This window comes from Callithrix jacchus, chromosome 5, assembly GCF_049354715.1.
Source record: "Callithrix jacchus isolate 240 chromosome 5, calJac240_pri, whole genome shotgun sequence".
Classification (NCBI taxonomy): Eukaryota; Metazoa; Chordata; class Mammalia; order Primates; family Cebidae; genus Callithrix; species Callithrix jacchus.
In genome coordinates this window covers 122818059-122831891 of record NC_133506.1, presented here as the reverse complement: position 1 = coordinate 122831891, position 13833 = coordinate 122818059, and the positions used below count along the sequence as shown (strand labels likewise).

General features: G+C 44.1%; 1 protein-coding gene across 4 annotated transcripts in view; it reads left to right on the top strand.

Moving 5' to 3' along the window:
- PRKCA (protein kinase C alpha) overlaps positions 1-13833 on the top strand; it is a 490912-nt gene that overhangs the window by 145110 nt on the left and 331969 nt on the right. The window lies entirely within an intron of this gene.

Here is a 13833-nt window from a genome sequence, read left to right as displayed (position 1 = left end):
TGTGTTCAAATCCTTTTTCACAGCTGGAGAAATTCACTCTTGACTCCCTTTCAGTGTAAGAAGTAGTTTAACATAGTTCCAGAAACCCTTCGACATCAAGCCATCAAAAGACAGACTGCGAAGTCACTCCAAGCATAAGTGCTCTCTGTATGGGGAGGGCTAGCTTTCTGAAAATGTTTTGGCAGGAACTTAAAAATGTCAGTCATGTGTAGACAGGGAAGTGTCACACCCTGAGATGTGTATGGGATTGTGACAGTAAGAGAGGCCTTGGGTGTTGAAAGAAGGGAGCGATTGTGGCAGTCCCAGTTTGTTGCCCTCTGAGTAGCTCTTCTCTTAGCCTCTTGCATGCAGCTTTGGCTGGTGGGGGAGGCCACATGAGGTCTGAGCTGGAGACTCATGGTTTTTATTCCTTGGCTCAGGGAGTCCTCTTGTGTAGCTGGTATCTTCAGGAAACACCTTCCTCACTCCCAAAGGCTCGGGGTCTGTGTGCTTTTTGAGTAGCTGCCTTGGACCATCAGTTCAATAGTTTGAATAGTAAAATGTGGGATGGCCTTTTGTTGTTAAAGCACAGCTTAACTGGGGGGGTGAGTTGTTAAAAGAGCAGAGTGGTGGCATAGATGACACGCATTTGTAAAGAACTGAATTTAGAGATCTTGACCTAGACTGTGCTGCCGAATGTGGAAACCTGACTCAGTGTGACTATCTCTAAGCTCCTTTGAACTTCTGTGAGTCTGTCATTAAAGGTGGTTTCCAACAGCCTTCTAGGGTCCCCTGGCCCTTTGTCCTCTGTCCCCACCTCCTCTCATTCCAGTTTCACCTGGGACCATGCAGCCACCGCCTCACCTCTGGGCTCCCCTCCTTCTGAGACGCCCTTTCTCTCTCTCTCTTTACTGGAGGGCTTGATTAAGACGGCATTTGGGTACTCTGGGCAGCCCTAAGGACTCCTGTGCCTCCTTTCCAGAGCATCCTATGTGGACCCTTGGTGTCGTGTAGGTATTTGGTTATTGTTCTGCCTCTGCTGGGCAGTGGGTACCATCAGGCAAGGCTGTCTTACTCACCTTGGTATCTTTGAGCACTCAAAATGGAATGAATTGAATGGAATTAAATGCTTGAAATGACACTAGAAAGCTTAGGTTCTTTAGAATGAAATCGTGGTGAAAGATGGCCTTTGTGTTCTGTTTATTTTGTACCCCCCTTTTTCCCCCTAACAAGTTGATATCATGCTGTTACTCTGCTTTGTTGATATAATAGTGTGGACTTTGTACTTCTAAACCTTAGGATAATGTGGCTCATTAGTCATTTTTGTCACAATTGCAGTCTGTCCTAATAAACACGGTACTGCAAAAACAGGATCTGTTAAAAGAAATTATGAATTTTGCTGCTTTGGAGCTTGGGGAAAGCTGAAAGTTGGTTTTGGAAATTGAGACACCTGATGGAAATGTGTGTGTTGTTTCAGCTGCATTAGGCTCTTTGAGCCCTGTTAGGCTCAGTGCCATTAAATTGCTTTATGTATTGAGGGTGGCACGTTGCAAGAAACTCCCATCCTCTAAAGGTTTTTAATCTTTAGAAACCTGTGTATGGACTGTGCCTACCCTAATAGTATACAATAAAATAAAGTCACACAACAATCCAAGTTTAGTGATTAAAATACATTAGAAACAAACAATTCATGTTATAAGGAAAATCTGCCCTTTCAAAAGAATTCACCGTATCTTTCCCCGACTCCTGACATATGATTTGATTTACACCAAACCAAACAAAAATTCAGCAACATCACATGTCCCTTTAAGCAATCAATGAAAATACCCATCCAGTTTTACCCTTCAAAATGTGCTTTAGATAAGTGCGTCTAATGGTATCAGATAATGCCTCTGTGGACAGGCATAAGTGAGATTCTGGCAAAACAAAATCTAAAAGCTTTTTAAACTTACTAAATCTGTCAGTCTTGCTCAACTTTTTGTGTAGGATTTATAGTATTTTGAAGAGAGTGAGTCCAGCTTTGAAAAACAATAAACTTAAAAAAAAAAAAAAAAAAAAAAAAAGGTGGCCAGGTATGGTGGCTCATGGCTGTAATCCTAGCACTTGGGAAGACTGAGGTGGGAGCATTGCTTGAGCCCAGAAGTTCCAGACCAGCCTGAGCAACATAGTGAGACCCTGTCTGTACAAAAAGTGAACTAAAAAAATAGCCGAGTGTGGTGGCACGTGCCTGTAGTCCTAGCTACTTGGGAGGCTGAGCTGGGAGGATTGCTTGAGCCCAGAAGATGGAAATGGCAATGAGCCGTGATAGCACCACTGCATTCCAGCCTGGGCAACACAGCAAGACCCTATCTCAAAAAGAAAAAAAAAAAAGGAAAAGCAAAAGAAGGTATGAGCTTTAAAGATAATGGATAGGTAAAGAGATTGAGGAATTTTTTTGATATGTTGCCTTAAAAAAAAGAAAAAAGTGTGCATACATAAAGTAGCAAATAAGTGTAACACTGCCCTTATTTATATTCTTTCAGTTGACCCTCTTCCGCAACTAGCAGCACATCCTCAGCCTTTTTTTCCTCTCCTCAGATAGTTCCTCTTCAGTGTCCCTAGCACAGCAGCAAATAAATGCAAACAAAATGTCCTTATCTGTGAGTCATGTACAGTTTAGCCTGGAGAAAAGACCCCTGCGTCCGAGGCTGCTCCCTCTATGAGCTGAACATCCAGTGTTCAAGTCAGAGGGACTGCACAGACCAGGACCGGGGGCTGACTTCTGGGGTTGAGGTTATTGCTGTGGTTGTTTTCGGGTGCAGCACCTGTGTAAGGGGGAGATGAGTGGGAGAAGGAGGGAAGTTTCCCATCGTGGTTGGATTCTCACTGAACGTCCTCAGGTGTAGGCATTATGGTTTCTGTCTGTTTGCCAGGAGCTTCAGTTTGGGGGCAGCCTGTGGTGTACTTGTTTATTGATTACTTTGAAGAAGTGATTTTTTATTTTGCTTCATGTTCATTTTCAAGGAAACACGCCTTGGGGAGTGGGAGTGTTTTTTTTTTTCTTTGTAAAGCATTGTTTATAACCATGACAGAATGTCACTGGAAGGAGTGGAGGCTTTGGAATTACATTTTTATTCCATATTAACTGGGTGACCTTTGACAAAATCCTTAACTCACACAATCACCACTTACTGAGTGGAGTTCCTGTTTCATGCTGGGAATCATGCTGGGCCCTCAAAGACCTCCTGTGATGGAGAGAGATGCTAGTCAGGGGCCAGCTGAGCTAGGCGCACAGGACAGCAGGGTTGCCTCAGCCAGTCTGCAAGAATTGGAACAGCTTGGTGGAAGAGGGACAAAGTTCCTCTTAGTCACAGTTTCCTTGTCTGGAAGTAGAGACAGTGGTACTGTGGAGAGGTGGTACTGGGTGCTAAGTAAAACCAGCTAGAAAGCCTTCCACACAGAGTCTGATGAATGAAGGTGGGTCCCCGTCTGTGGTACCTGAGTACGACCATGTACCACAGGTGTGTGATCAGAGGGTGCGCAGTTCACCGAAGGCCTCCACAGTGAGGTGGCTTCAGGTGGAGAGAGAAATCCCAGAAACACGGAGGCAGGAGAGGAAACTGCTTGCTGTTGGAGGAAGGCCTCAGCGCAGGTGTACTTTTTCTCTTGTGGATTAGTTATCATTTCCAGGATGACTTTCAGTACACACTTAACAGTCTTTGCAGGGACAGTTTTGGGAATGGGTAGGCATCTGCTTTCATATAAGGCAATTACTGCAAAAGGTGGTACCAGCTGATGCTGTTCTGATATTTCTGTTATACAGGCGTGGGCCCCTGTACTCTAGTATATTTGTCTTAATAAGCTGTGCTGAACTATTTTTTTTTAAAACGCTGATGCAACTAGTAAAACATTTAGGTTTTAAATTTTTGATGAAAACAGCACTGTTTGGAACTGACGCAGGGGTTTCCTGCTGAGTGAAGTTCTAGAATTTTGCTGAAAGTCACATGACCTGCTCTGAGAGTTTCACTGTGTCTTTCTGTTGTCTGAGATTGTTCAGCCACTGAAAGAAAAGAAAGAGTTGGTGTGTTTCCAATGATCTGGAAGAAATTATGAAGTAAATATGTTCTGTGGATCTCTGTGCTTCTTTCTTTGATTCTTCTATTCACTAACCAAGTGATACCTTAATTTAAAATGATGAAATTTAGGAAATTAGACACTGGTATTAATCTTAGAAGGGAACAAAGTATCCATGTTGGTCTGATGAAGCCACATATTAAATCCTCTGAATACTTAAACTCCGCCTTTTAAAAAAATTTGATCTATATGTGGATATTCTAATAATTGAATATAATAGAAGGAGCCCATTCTTTAATTTCAAAACTTAAAAATACAGAGTTAGAGTTTATTTTTTACTTAAGGCAAGTTCAGTGGAAGATGCTTTTTGATTATTTTCACATTTTGGGCCTTTTTTTTTTTTTTTGGTAACTTGCTGGCCATATATGAATGAAATTTTGCTATTTCACAGAATGATGTGAGCGTCCATTTCATCTAATTTGAATATGTCCACAGGAGAGGAGGGATTTTAATTTTCATGTTGTAGTCAATGTCTGACGGTTGACCAGGTGTTTTGATGGAGTAGTTGTACTTTGATCATGTTTGTATTTGCTTTTCTGGCAGGAGCCTGGATAAGGAAGCCCCCTGATGGGTTGGTGGAGCACGGGGAGTGGGGCGAGAGATGAAGGGGTGGGGCCGGGGCACGGAAGGATCCATAGGTCTGCCTTCCTCTCCACGGCACTGCTCTGCCAGCCACAGCTCCAAAGTCAAAGGCTCCGAAGCAAAGTTGTAGGATGAACCTTGGGTTTCCTGTACAGTTTGGCTGACTCTAGGGTAATCTCTAATAAGGCAAAGGCCAGGGGACAGAAATATCTTTCTTTTGCTCCTACCAAATCCCATATTGATTTTGTCTCAATCTAACTGTCCAGAAAATTGTATTGAAAGCAGGACACTGCCGGGAAGTAAATCAGATTAGGGCTTCCTCTGCCACAGCCTCCAGCAGACATTTCATTCTGCAGTGCGCCTCCCTCATTTATATGAAGCTGTGTATGGTCTCTCCATGCAGCAGGGTGCATCCAAGCTGACCCAGCAAACCGAGGCATCAGGTGACCCTCCAATTTGATTCATTGAAAATGCTACCGGTGGCTTCATTTTCTCCAGAGAACTGTCTGCACCCCTGCCTTTCTCATTATTTGGGTGCCTGGGATGACCTCATTGAAGTCTTCATCTTTTCTTCCCAGCTGGTATAGCATTTGCTAAGGAGCCAGGCCTCAAATAGGAATGGAGAGCCCCAGAATCCAGGTGCAGCACAGGTGCTTCCAGAACCTTCTATTTGGTCCCTTTGGGAAAGGATCATCTGTTTTCATGAGGCTTAACAGGAAGACGGAACAAGGGAAGACGCATGGTGAGGAGGGAGAGGTGTAGCTGTGTGTGGCAGGAAGAAGGTTCTGCCCAAATTTATCTTAGGGTTTTTTCTTCTTGAAACGTTTTGCATTCCAAGAACCTCAAGGAATGTTTTTTGTTGCCTGATAGGACCCAGCTCTGCTTGTTCCTGTTTCATTGCAGCTTTCAGGAATGGGGTCTGTGCACCTGTGATGAAAACAACACCCAAGAACCCCACCAGTGGGTTCCAGAACTTCCTGTCCACAGTGACTGCTTGGGTCACAAAACATAACTAGAAATAATGAGGTTTATAAGGGCTGGTGTCTTAAACCGCAAGTGCCTATTTGAACCCCCACTGAGCTTGCAGCATGTCACATTTGCCACGTTTGTACAGCTGGTGGCATTTAGGAATCCTGTCTGGAAGGTCAAGAATATTTTTCCCCGCAGTGGCTTAGGAAATGGAAAGGGCAGCCCTCATTCCCCTTATTTCCCACTGGTGAGGTGGTCACGGATGTGGAAATATCCCAAGCTTGAACCCACTGAAGATGGATATCATGACTTGGAACAGAGGCTCTGGGGTAAGGCAGGCATTGGAGACTTGTGGGAATCTCAGGAAAAGACTGGGAACCAGGACCCATCTGCCCTTATATGGATCCACGGTCCACTTTCCTTTGGTCCTGTGATTTTTTTTTTTTGACAGAGTCTTGCTCACCCAGGCTGGAGTGCAATGGCTCGATCTTGGCTCACTGCAACCTCCCCCTTCCAGTTCAAGCAATTCTCCTGCCTCAGCCTCCCAAGTAGCTGGGATTATAGGTGCCTGCTACCACGGCTGACTAATTTTTTGTGTTTTCAGTAGAGACGGGTTTTGCTGTGTTGGCCAGGCTGATCTTGAACTCCTGACCTTAGGCAATCCACTTGCCTCAACCTGCCGAAGTGTTGGGATTACAGGTGTGAGCCACCGCACCCAGCCACTGTGATCTTCAGCTGCCCTGCATGTTGCTTTTTGCATTGCTCTTGTCTGCTGTAGATCGAATTGGTTTAGGAGCTGGGCATCCCTTGGGAGAAAATCAGAGTAGGGCTTCCTGGAACTCTTCTGGGTTGTTCCGACCAAAATTGGGTTTTACTCAACTTTTCTCTCCCTCATGTAAACAGGTACATATTTTTTGAGGTTTTAAATGTGACCATTTAGCTTACATGCAAGTCAAAATGCCTTGGGATTTTTCAGGTCCAATAGCAGGGGCATCCAGGCTTTTAAAGCTGTGGGATATGATCTCTGTGTTTGGGCTAAATTAATTTGTTGATAACGTCAGTCGTTATCATGGTAAACTGTCAGAATTGGATGTGAACCCAGTGCTTATGGAGACTTTATTTATGTCTGGCTTCTTTCTGAAAACAATTCTTCCTCATGCCCTAGTTTTATGTTGTGATTGTAGCAGAATTAATCTGAAATGACTCAAAATTATACAGTTACTTGTATTTAGCATCAATTACAGTCTGCTAGCCAAACCAAGTCCATTGCCCACTCTGGGCAGTCACTTGCACATGGCAGCCTTGCACATGGTACAAAGGCCCTGTGGACTTCCTGGGGAAAGCATTTTGGGGTTGACAGTTCCAGGGGCATGATGCGTCAGTTGTAGATAAATGCAGGCTGCACCTGGGGCTGCCAAAATGCCAGATAACAGCAAAGACCATGGAGGCAAACGTCGTGGACTTTGGGATGAATGATAAACCATTCTGTTCTTTTTTAGTAGAAAAAGGAAAAATACCCAGATTTGGGTATTTAGGTTTCGAGAAGGCAGGGTCTGGGTAGGTGTATTAGTCTGTTTTCAAGCTGCTGATAAAGACATAGCTGGACAATGGGCAATTTATAAAAGAAAGAGGCTTAATGGACTTACATTTCCACGTGTCTGGGGAGGCCTCACAATCATGGTGGAGGGTGAAAGGGACATCTCACATGGGAGCCAAGCATAATGGATTTCTCTTTATAAAACCATAAGCTCTCATGAGACTTCTTCACTACCATGAGAACAGCCCACCATGATTCAATTATCTCCCACCAGATCCCTCCCACAACATGTGGGAATTATGGTAGGTACAATTCAAGGTGAGATTTGGGTGGGGACACAACCAAACCATATCACTAGGTTTGAGGTTTGGAAGGTTGCCAGCCCCAGGGCAGAGAAGCTGCTTCTGGGGATTTCTTTCTTTCTTCTTTATTCACCATGCAGTTGTGGGCCCTGGGGTGGGCCAAATGAGGGCAGGTGCCTGAGCACAGGCTGGAAGGGCCGGCAGTTGGTGGACCCAGGCAGCAGTGGAGGGAAGGTGGGAGTTGAGGGGATGCAGAGGGCTGAGTGAAACTGGGGATGGAGGGCTCTGTGGTTGATGCAGCCCTGTGGTCTGGATTTATTTTTCCCAGGTGAGGAATATCTTTAAATCTACATAATTGAGTCAGGGACTGCTTGTATTCAACTTGTGCTCCTTTGAAATGTTCTTATTCTCCCCACCAACTGACTTTCATTCACACCATGTATTTGGCAATACATGACCGAATATGGAGCCTAGTTCTCGTTGGCAAGAAAAATTCATTAATTTTAGTCAGCTCCCCACACACTTCACAAATGTGCTTGAGAAAATAAGGGGCCTCTTATTGCCTCAGAGACGCCATGAAATTGCCAGGAGTGCTGAGTGCTCACATATACAGGGCGGCATTTATGTCGACGCTATGAGAAGAAAAGGTTTCCCTGAAGCAGTTTGAACAGGAGCTGCCAGGAAAATGACATTAAATGCAGAAGCATCAGTGAATCCATAGACCTTATGATAATTTATCATTCCAAATTCCTAAGGATTATATTCATCTCTTTGATTCTGTAAACACTGGTCAACTTTTAAAGGTGTTAGGAATCTTGTTGAGTCAAACTTTTCCATCAACTTAGAGGACTTAGAGAAAAAGCCCTGCAGTGGCATTTTGATTAACTGGGATCTCACCTGTGTGGGGTTTTCTTTCCATTTAATTTCTAGGAACACAGGGGTGGGAAGAAACATAAGTGCCTGCCTGCCTTCTGCTCTTTTCTTCATCTGTAAATGAACATCTGAGAAGGGAGTGAGAAATTCATACAGGCCTATGCAATAGGCCTAACTACACTCATTTATTTGCTCTCTCTTTTCTGACTTCTCTCTGTACTGAGTTGAACAGTGTCCCCTCAAAATTCATGCTCACCCAGAACCTCACATTATCACCTTATTTGGAAATAGGGTCTCTGCAGAGGTAAATAGTTAAGATGAGGTTGTAGTAGATTAGGGTTAGATGCTAAATCCACTGGCTTTTGTCCTCATAAGAAGTCCAGGAGGAGACAGACACACACACACACACACACACACACACACACACACACACAGAAAACCACAAGATTCTGGAGGCAGAGATTGGAAGATGCATCTACAAGCTGAGGAGTGCCAAGAATTGCCAGGAGCCACCAACTAGGTGAGAGTGATGAGGAACAGATTCTCTTTCAGAGCCTCCAGAAGGAACCAGTTCTGCCAATGCTTTGATTCTAGACATTTGTCCTCCAGGAGCAATTCTGAGAATAGATTACTGTTCTATGTTACCCAGTTTGTGGTACTTTGCTGGAGCAGCCTTGGGAAATGAATAAACTTACTGTACTTCTGAGTTGTTTTTGTTCACTTTTTAATACCAGGTACCCACTGCTGCTCATTGTAAATTTCATCTTGTCAAACCCGAGTTCAAGAACCATAAGTGGCCTGTTCTAAGTTTCCTTCCCATCCAAGGCTCTATAAAAGACCATTGCCCCAAACCAAGGGTTTGGGACAGTCAAAGATCCTGCCCAGGTGTGATGCCCAGGTGTTCTCAGCAGTGGGTTTGGGGATGATGGATCCCTGGAAGTCTTGAACATTTAGACTTTAAAATTGTCGTCCACTGTGCTGGCTTCCAGCCACAGGTTCTGTGCTGCTTCCAGCTCCTTTCTCTGCTGTTGGAGATTATTTGGGGGCTGATTGCGAGGCAAGCAAAAGGAATGGATGGCAGAAAAGACAAAGGCCAAAAAATCCTCTGCACCTACTGGCTTCCCAGACTGTGTCCATGGAATGATATAAGCTTGAGCCCTGGGCCATACCATATTTCTGTCCTGCCTGCAGCTGTTTTGCTAAGGAGCATGAACTAGCATGGAGGAACAGCTTTCCATGCTGCAAGGAAAGCACAGAGTGGGGATAGCTGATGGGAGTCATTTCAGTAATTCAGGCTGACTTGGTGATGCTAGGTGTGCCTCAGACCAGTGGCTTGTGTCTTCATCGATAAATGAATGTGTGAATAGTGAATGAGAAGTTCATGTAAACCTCTTCTGTTGTAGGCCCAGCTGTGTGGCTATGGGAGGGTACCTGGCATGACTAGGATGGAAACTTTTTTGCCTGCACTGATCATGCCAGAGTGATTAACATTTCAATAAGAATTGGAGTCTCTTTCTTGGCCTATATTCTCACCAGTATTTTGGGTATTGTCTAAGAGAACTTTCAAGTTCTTAACTGAGTATTTTGGGCCTGTGGGGGTCAGGAGAATAGCAGGTTTGTACCTCTACTGAAGGTACGAGCTACCTTGGTGTTTGGGGTGAAGAGATGTATGGGGTTTCTTCGTGTAGCAGGTGATCATGGAGCCTGGGAGACCTAGACTGCTCAGTTCTTCTATTTTGTTGAGCCCTTGTGCATCCCTCTCTTGGGGCGATGATAATGGCGCAACCTCAGAGGGCTGTTGACAATGTGAGATGCACATAGAGCACAGCATCTGGCTCACTGTGAGCTCTCTGGAGAGGTTAGCCATTGAGATGGGTTGGCTGTGTCTCCACCCAAATCTCATCTTAAACTGTAGTTCCCATAATCCCCACATGGGAGGGACCTGGTGGAAGGTAATTGAATCATGGGGGTGGTTACCTCCATTGCTGTTCTTGTGATAGTGCGCTCTCGTGAGATCTGATGGTTTTATAAGGGGCTTTTCTCTCCCTTCGCTCTGCACTTCTCCTTGCTGTCACATGTTTGCTTCCTCTTCCACCACTGAGGCCTCCCCAGCCCTATGGAACTATGAGTCAAGTAAACTTCTTTCTTTTATAAATTACCCAGTCTCAGGTATAAGGTGAGAATGGACTGATACAGCCATGATCACTAGCTGAGTGTGCTGTTGGGGTCACCCGCTGCACTCCTGCAGACCTCAGTCCTTACAGAGTGGAGGAACGAAGCCAGATGTCCTCATGGGCTCTTTCTGTATATCAGAATCTGGATCATCTCTCACCAGTCAAATTGGTTTGGAGCAAGCAACCTGACATAAGAAGTATGACCTTCACAAATCATGTTGTGAAAGTAGCAGTTTTCAAAACCAGGCAGCGTGAGTGAGAGCTCTAACCCACTTAATGGATGAGGGTCTACTGATTTCAATTTTTAAAAGTTGAGATTTTATTGGAACATGAAAGAAAGCCTGTTTTGCAGAATCAGCCAGTGAAGGGTTCCTTCTTTTGTCAAGATCTTATAGTTGCTATGTCAATTAATCTGCTTTCTATTTAGGCTGTTGGAATAAAGTTTATCTAAAAGCTTGAAGTAAGGTACAAAAAAGTCTACAACTTTCTGGAACACAGCCTAGATTCTGGAGTTAAACAAAAATGGAGCACTGGAAACAGGGGTCATAATACACCCAGTGGAATACGTAATACTGCTAAGTGGCTTGAAGACCCTTTCAGGTTCTCCTTTTTTTTTTTTTTTTGAGATGGGTTTTTCTCCTGTCACCCAGGCTGGAGTGCAGTGGTGTGCTCTCAGCTCACTACAGCCTCCACCCCCCAGGCTGAAGCAATCCTGCCTCAGCTTCCTGAGTAGCTGAAACTATAGGCACTTGCCACCATGCTCAGCTAATTTTCATATTTTTAGTAGAGACGGGGTTTCGCCATGTTGGCCAGGTTGGTCTTGAACTCCTGACCTCAAACCATCTGCCTGCTCGGCCTCCCAAAGTGCTGGGATTACAGGCATGAGCCACCGTGCCTAGCCCCTTTCAGAATCTTCAGAGAATTATCATATCGTAATATTCCTTACACATTTGGTTACCGACTTTCCCAGTACGTCATTGGAGAAAGCAAAGGGAAGAGGGAGAAGAAGAGAAGTAACATTTGTTAAATGCTGACTGTGTGCCAACCACTTGACATGGTATATGTTATCCCCATTTTACAGATAGGAAAATAGAGACTGAGGGAGGTAAGGTAACTTAAGTTTACCCTGCTATGAAGTAGTGGAGTTGGGATTTGAACCCAGGTTCGCTTGTCTCCAAAGCTTTCCCACTGTTTTCTGTGGGCACTTACATAATGAGAAAAGCCAATCCAACTGTTAGAGAAGCACTAAGGAGCACACCCCAGGTATTGTAAGCAAAAAACAGGATAATGGTTGAGCACACTGGCTCACGCCTGTAATTTCAGCACTTCGGGTGACTGAGGTGGGCAGATTGCTTGAGCCCAGGAATTCAAGACCAGCCCAGGCAACCTGGCAAAACCCCATCTCTACAAAAAATACAAAAATTGGCTGGGGGCAATGGCACCCACCTGTAGTGCCAGCTACTCAGGAGGCTAAGGCAGGAGGATCAATTGAACCTGGAAAGTTGAGGCTGCAGTGAGCCATGAGCATGCCACTGCGCTCCAGCCTGGATGCCAGAACAACAGCAACAAAACCAGCAACAAAACAAAACACAAAACACATGATGAATACTCACTGAAAGATCAGATTAGTGCCCTGCCCGCGTTGAAGAAGGTGAGAAAGTATATAGTACAAATCCCTCAGAAATACTAATGGTTAGAATTATTTTTAAAGTTTTGTAGGTGCAGGGCAAGTTTTGATTTTCTGCAAAGTTCTTCCAGGGGAACACCATGCACTCTAAAGGTGCCAGAAAAATGATATTCCGCTTGATTGTGGTGCTAACCTCTATGTCCAGTTCTTCCTTGTTGTTATTAAACAGCAAAGAGTGACACACGGTTGTAGCCTGGGAGGCTTTGCTCTTTATCTTTTCTGTATTTATAGATCTGACTTAATCGGGGGTGCTTTTAAGTAAGAAACTATTTGGGGCATTGTTGCTCGTTTTCATTCAGTGCATAAATGTCACTTTCTACCTGCGTCCTGACCTTTTTATTTTTATTTTTTAGTACTTCTGAATGAGAAGGTGTGTGGCCTCCCAGCTGGTGTTTGTCAGGGTTCCATGGTACATATACAGGAAGGGCCACATCAGCAGGCCTTGAGGAATCCATCCACAGTCTCTAAGGATGAATCATTCATGAAAGCAGTTTGCCATCCTGCTCACTGGATGCAAGCCTTTCTTACAGAGTTGATTTTTTTTTTCTTTTCTTTCTTTCTTTCTTTTTTTTTTTTAAACAAAATTAACCTTTGCTTTCTCCTCGTTTTCCACAATGTTTTTGAAATAGGAGGCCCACAGAGTTACATTGTTTTTTCTGAGTAGTTCTAAGAGATTGGACGTTTGTAACTTCAATAATCATGCAAAGTATTAAATTCTACATATGAAATCTATGAAGATTATTGCCTGTGGACTTAGAAGTCCCTAGCAGAGTTGAATGTTGTATGTGGGCTGTGTGTGTGTATATATATTTTTTTGATTCATATGGCTGAAATCATGGTTCTTACTATATAATGTATTTTTAAAAAAATAGCTCCTTGAGATTTTACCTAGTTTAAAAACTCAAAAGTATGTGAAAGGGTTTGTATTTGATAGAGGGGGAAAAAAGACATACTTAATATCCAGAGTTGATAATAAGGCATGCCACTCCTTCTAAGTGCACCGCTTTCATCCTTACCCCTTTTTCTCACTTTTTTTTTTGTTTTGGCATTTTATGCTTTTTTTATTTTTTATTTTTTTGAGATGGAGTCTTTCTCTGTTGCCAGGCTTGGGTGCAGTGGCACCATCTCTTCTCACTGCAACCTCCACCTCCCGGGTTCAAGCGATTCTCTTGCCTCAGCCTCCTGAGTAGCTGGGAGTACAGGTGCATGCCACCATGCCCAGCTAATTTTTGTATTCTTAGTAGAGACGGGATTTCACCATGTTGGCCAGAATGGTTTTGATCTCTTGACCTTGTGATCCGTCCGCCTTGGCCTCCCAAAGTGCTGGGACTACAGGCGTGAGCCACTGCACCCGGCCTGTGTATTTTTATTCTTCCTGAATTGCAGCAATGAAGACAGGGAGAAGAACTAAAATCACTCTATAGCCAGTCACTGCTTCACATTAAGTTTTAGTGGGATAAAACCTTATCTTGCCCTCCTGTTTGGAGAACCAGCTGAATTGCACCTTTGAATATTGCTGGGTTTTGTGCTAACCTGCCAGCTGATGGGGCAGACCACCAGCTTGAGTGTCTCCTTTGCTGTGGAAGCAGAACTGTATCCCTGGTATTCAACAGGAAG